The sequence below is a fragment of the Crocodylus porosus genome, unplaced genomic scaffold, assembly GCF_001723895.1.
Source record: "Crocodylus porosus isolate Cpor-Errol unplaced genomic scaffold, CroPor_comp1, whole genome shotgun sequence".
NCBI classification, from domain to species: domain Eukaryota; kingdom Metazoa; phylum Chordata; order Crocodylia; family Crocodylidae; genus Crocodylus; species Crocodylus porosus.
The window spans coordinates 106,171,664-106,177,505 of record NW_017728947.1 but is presented as its reverse complement, the minus strand read 5'-3'; the positions used below and the strand labels follow the sequence as shown (position 1 = coordinate 106,177,505).

General features: G+C 46.5%; 1 protein-coding gene across 1 annotated transcript in view; it reads right to left on the bottom strand.

The window, feature by feature from the left end:
• Positions 1–5,842, bottom strand: part of KCNH5 (potassium voltage-gated channel subfamily H member 5) — a 262,762-nt gene that overhangs the window by 4,662 nt on the left and 252,258 nt on the right. The window lies entirely within an intron of this gene.

Below are 5,842 nucleotides of genomic sequence, written 5' to 3'. Positions count from 1 at the left end.
TGTCCCCTGAATCCGTTGAATCCAAAGCGAATACTAGCCGCTTCGCAAAGGCCTAGTATCTAGACAGATCAAGCTGCAAACTTGCAGAATGGTCGGCAGTGCAGGATGGTATAGATAAAAATGTACTGCCTTTGTAAGATGATTGAGGAGCTGCAGCTCTCACAGGCAGCGAACTGAACAAATGCCAGCAAGGCTACAACCCAGGGCCAAAGGGAACACTTAAAAGGGTGCTGGGTTTTAGTATTTCAACCTTCATGGCAAGATGCCACAAAAAACCCTTTCTGTTTCATAGTCTCATGTTAAGATCCTTCATTTGAAGGTTGCTGCTCTGCTCTAGAGAAATCACATTTTCATTAGTTTGGGGTTCTTCAGTTTCTTGAATGAGCCAGGACATGAAAACATCCTTACACTATCACCCAGCGTATTAATGATGGAAGCAGAAAATGCCGCAATGAGATGATCTGGCTCCAGATCCATTTTAAAATGAGGGAGCATACAGTAGATCTGCTACTTCACAAAATAAAACTCAGTCCCTTTTTTGTAGCTCCATTAAAACACAATCTGATTCTCAGTTGCATTAACAAGGAGAACAATAAGAAGCAAACACCTTTTTTTTTCCCTTTGGAAAATATGAACACAAGATTGTGTAATTTGTTACTGGGGATGATCAGATACACGCAGGACTTCAAGTAGCCATACTCATATATTATAAAATGCATATTTCCCAGATCTATTTGTTTATGCAAACATCTATTTCTTTTCAAGCCTCACATAAAATAGAGGCTTAGAAGATAGAAAGCCAAATGTACTGGCTTCAGTGGAGTTACACAAGGGATGAATTTAACTTACAGAGTTAATTTGAAATCAACTCAGACATCAAAGCTGCCTTACCTTCATTACAAACCTTTCAAATACAGTGAATATATTCCTGTGGGCTGCTAGTGGATACAGCTACTTGCAATAATTTGGAAAGCTAACATGTTTATTAGAAGGCCAGTGAAAAAGGCATGGAAACATGGAAGATGCTTGCATCTGGCTCCCCTGACCTAGATACCGCTTTGTACATCTTCATTTAGCAGCTATACCCTTCATTAGCGTCTGCCCTCATGTCGCTGCTCTACCTCTATCATGAGAGCCGCAGGGGACAGCAAATAAGTTTAACAGAATCTGCCCTCAGTTTAAAGAGGGAAGTAATTACCTTTAATTGAAGCCACAGTCTCTAAATGAAGATCTAGAGGTTGTTTCTTTTCCAAAGTGGGGTCCCTCTACCAAGCTGAGCACACAGACATTTTCCTGCCCACAGAGCAATGAAAACACATGGTTGTGCAGCAAGGAACGAGGACTGCTGAGCAAAGTATTCAACAGGTGCCTCCCAGTGAGCCTAGAGGGTTGTGTAGAGTGGAGACGGTGTCTTGGGCAGAGGTACTCTTTCTTGGGACTTGCTCATGGCCACTGGGGATGAGCAATCAGCTCTGTCCATTATCCTCCCAGGTGTGCTGCCTCCGCTGTGTGTTGGTGTGGAGGGATGACCTCATTTGGTTTGTCCTGCTAACCTTTTAAGCAATTTGCTCCATAGGAATGAACAATCCCTGAGTATTATGGGCAGAGCTGCTACGCAAAAGACTTTTCTGCGCTCCCTTCCTGTGTTATATATTACTGGATATGGGTTCTTCAAGCTACTACCACATAGGGACAACTCCGACTCGCAGAAACAGGCTTTTGGGACTCCTTCCACCCGAACGGCAAGTGATGGACATAAGTCAGCTGGAGAATTAGACAAGAAGGGCTGAAACAGATGTTGCTTGTGCTCTGGTTGTGCTACAATAATAATTTTTACGGCCACACAAACGCCAAGTAAATAGACGTGCCTGCTCCGTTGTGCCAGAACAGTGGTGCAACAAAAGGTACTAATAGATTGTGCCTCTTTATTGCGGCCGATGTCTCTGCTCTGTCGTGGGAGAGTGCGGGCAGCCTGGAGCTCCCCGCACTCTTCTGTCATTGTGGGCAAGTGCTCTGGGGGCTTGAGAGGCCCAATCCCAAGCACTGTGCATATGATTGGGCCCCTCAAGCCCCCAGAGCATACCTGGTTTTCCCTGATTACAGTGATGTAGCGTGCCACAATGCCAGGACCTGCATGACCCAGGGCCTCTATGGGGGTCTATGCTGACCCGTGCCTCATTCAGAGGCATGGGTCAATGTGGGTCCACCTGTAGAGACGTGGAGCACTAAGGAGTCCCCTACTCCTGCTCCTCTCTGCACCAGCCTGTGCTGGGATCCCCATTGACCTCTGCCTCTGCATGAAGTGAGGGACAGTGTGGGTCCTGGCAAGGGGATGCAGGGTGGCATGGGAGCCCAGGAATACCCACTGCCCCATGCCTCCTTGCCAGGACCTGTGGCTGGCATGGGACTCAGTGCAGGTCTCCCAGGAGGGGACCTGCACTGAGCTTTAAGTTGGGACTTAAAACTCGTTTTAAGTTGGGAGAGCTCGTTCGCCTTTATCCACCATTTCGAGAGGCTAGGTGCAGACGTTTCCAAATGCAAGCGGGGGGGAACAGAGGCAAACCCCAAAGGAGCACAGCTGAAAGAAACCAAATTAATCTCTACGTACAGCACTTCTCAAGGGGTCGGGAAACATCCTGTTTCCTCGTGGCTGGTGCTAAACTTGCTAATGCGACGGGAATTCGGTGTCAGAATTCATTTCCTTTAGGTAAGGGACTGTGAAAGCAAGCTCCGTGACACAGTGCTGTGTCATGGGATGCTGCTGCTTTCATTTCCTTTGATGCATTTATTTTTGAAGAGTTATTTATGGGGACGGATGAGGGGAGAAGTTGACCATTGTGTAAGTGAAGGTTAAGTAAAGGTTAACTGACTGCCAGCCCGGGGAACTGAAGAGGTTTGTTTATCCACGAAGCAGGAGAGGTGCAGCTAGCAGGAAGTGGAGATTCTCCAGGCTTATCCTAACCCCGATCTCTCTTCTAGCCTCTCCTGTAATGAAAGGTAATTCAGGCTGAATGTTAACCCAACTCAGTGCTGGGCCGTTTCCAAAGACAGACCCTACCAGCTGTGACAAACTATGAGCAATGTCTACATTAGACCTACAACCGCTCCCATCAGGTACAATGCAACGCTACCAAATCTAAGCCAAAATTGAAGTAACAGGCTGGCGACGAGGGATGGGGAAATTAGCTCAGAGCTAAGACACGGAGATGCAATCCCCACTCTGTCCATTGTCCAAATACTCTGCCCTATGGTAGGACGTCCATTAGTATTCAGTAAAGCCGAGGCCTTTGCTGTCACTGAGACGTGGCCCTTGCCTCTTGCCTTGTTTGGACATGCCCACAGCAAGCAGCTATTTCTTCTTTCACTCCGCTAGGCCTGAGCACGAACACTGTGAAAATTATCCCCAGAGCTAATGTGACCTATTTTTGAAAAATATAAGGGAGTTCAAGAGAAAAAAATATGCATAGATTGAAGAATAAGGGGGATGAATAGAAAGACTGATTACAGTAACTTAAAAAAAAAAGAATATATTTAGCCCAGGTGGTCATTGCCCATCCCTGCAATGTCTTATTGCTGTTTCTTCCGCAATCTATGGCTGAGCCTTGAAGTAAGAAATGCATGGACATAGGGAAGTGGGTAACATAATGGACACTCAGTTGTTATGGAGATGACTGCACTATAAGTTCTCAGCAAAATAGATAAATAGAAATAATGGGCCCTACGACTGAGATGATTCAAAAAGACTAGTGAGTTTGGCTGCTTTCAGTTGCGATGCATAACCTTAAAGGTGCCTGCTTTCCAGAAAGGGATGAGAATGCATCTCTCAGGGCAGGGTGCTGCTCATAAAGTGGAGATTTAAACTAGGTAAACTTGTCTAGTGAGCTAGAAAAAGGGACCCTGCTCACAGTGCATTTGCGTAAATCAAGTCTGAATTAATGCCAAATATTCACACTGGTTATTCATTCACTCAGAGGCATGTGGCCCTCTCCACACTTCCCAAGGCAAAGGGAGCACATGGTTGTTACACGATGAGCAAATCACCAGTCACTTCTGGAAATCATGTTCTAGAGAGAAGCAGGTCTAGCCAGGCTGGTCTCCTGGTCTCCCTAAAAGTGATTAGGGGCCTGGGAAGAAAAACTAATGAGGAAAGGCTGAAAGAACTAGGGGAGGGGGATTTGATAAGAATCTTCAAATTTTTGATCACCTGAGAGGTGATTACAGAGAGGATGGTGATGGGCTTTACTCTATGAAGGTAGGGGGCAGGACTAGGAGCAATGGCTTCAAGCTGCAGGAGAGGAAGTTCAGGAGGAAATTTCTGACTATAAGGCTGGTCAGGCACTGCAACGGGCTGCCAAGAGAAACGGCAGAATCTCCATCCCTGGAAGTGTTCAAGAGCAGGTTAGACAGACACTTTGCTGGAGTGGTTTAACCAGGGATGATCCTGCTGTGAACAGTGGGCTGGACTAGATGATCTTGTGACATCCCTTCCAGTCCTGCTTTGTTATTTATGGCATTTGTTCATCAGCGAGTCATGGTGGATGTTGGAGTTATTTTACTGAATGATGGTGCATTTTCTCTTGTGGCTGTAAAGACCCATGTTAGACTTGCAGGTCACGGCACAGTGCTCACAGTTGTACACGGCATTACGGGCTACTGTACTGACAGGCTGTTTCCTCCAGTCACGTTTCTGTTATAATTCGAGTGACCATTTCTGGCTGTGATGTTGGACTCCCTGATTGAAAAGGGAGCGCCGCTTTGTCCTGTCTCCTGCTAAGGCCTCCCAAAGGTTTGGGTTGATTCCAAAAGTCTTAATATCCTACTTGCTAACGTCTTTGAAGCACAGTTTTGGGTGTCCTGCTCGTCTCTCCCCATCTGCAATTTGCCAAATTGCAGCCAAAACTACTTTGTTATGATCCTGTAACATTTACAGAGCCTCCCATTACCAGTTCACCTGAAACACTTCCAGTCATTGATGTTTTTGTATGTGTCCTCATGGCACCCCTGATGGATGGGAGGCATTTGAAGCAAACTAGAGAAGCAAAAAACCATACTTTGATACCTAAATGGGACTATGGTACAATTTAGATACTAGAGTCCAAAGCTGGGATGCTGAAAACCTCCTCAAGTGCTACATAACCCTGTTTAAATTCTGCAAGGGCTGCAGCTCCTGCATGCAAAGATCCCTGGGGGCTGCAACTCCCATTTTTCCTGTGTTCCCAGAAGCATCTTTCCCCACCCACAGATCTGAGTACCTCATGTCCAAAGCCAACCCATAAATAGATGTTCCTCTGCCTAACTCCCCTGAGGCACATGGATCTGGGAGGTGTTTTCTCAGCATGTCAACAAAACTGGACAGGATGTGGCTCCTCACAAAATACAGGAGCAGCTCTCCCCCTATCCCCACCTCCCTTCCTCCTACTTTGTGTAATAAAGCAGTGGTTAAAGCACTTGCCTAAGATGTAAAGGACATGTGTTCAATACCCCCGTTGGCATGAGGGGAATGAAATCCTCTTCTCTGTCTCCAAGGAGAGTGCCCTTAACATCACGGTTGAGGCTAATCTCAAGGAGCAGTCATAGATATCATAGACATTAGGGCTGGAAGGGACCTTGGGAGATCAAGTCCAGTCCCCTGCCCCAGGGGCAGGAAGTCAGCTGGGGTCATAGGACCCCAGCAAGATAAGCATCCAGTTTTCTCTTGAAGGCCTTCAATGTAGGCGCTTGAACCACCTCCGCTGGCAGACTGTTCCAGACCTTGGGGGCTCGGACAGTAAAAAAATTCTTCCTTATGTCCAGCCTGAAACGGTCTTGCAGGAGTTTATAACTGTTTGACCTAGTCATCCCT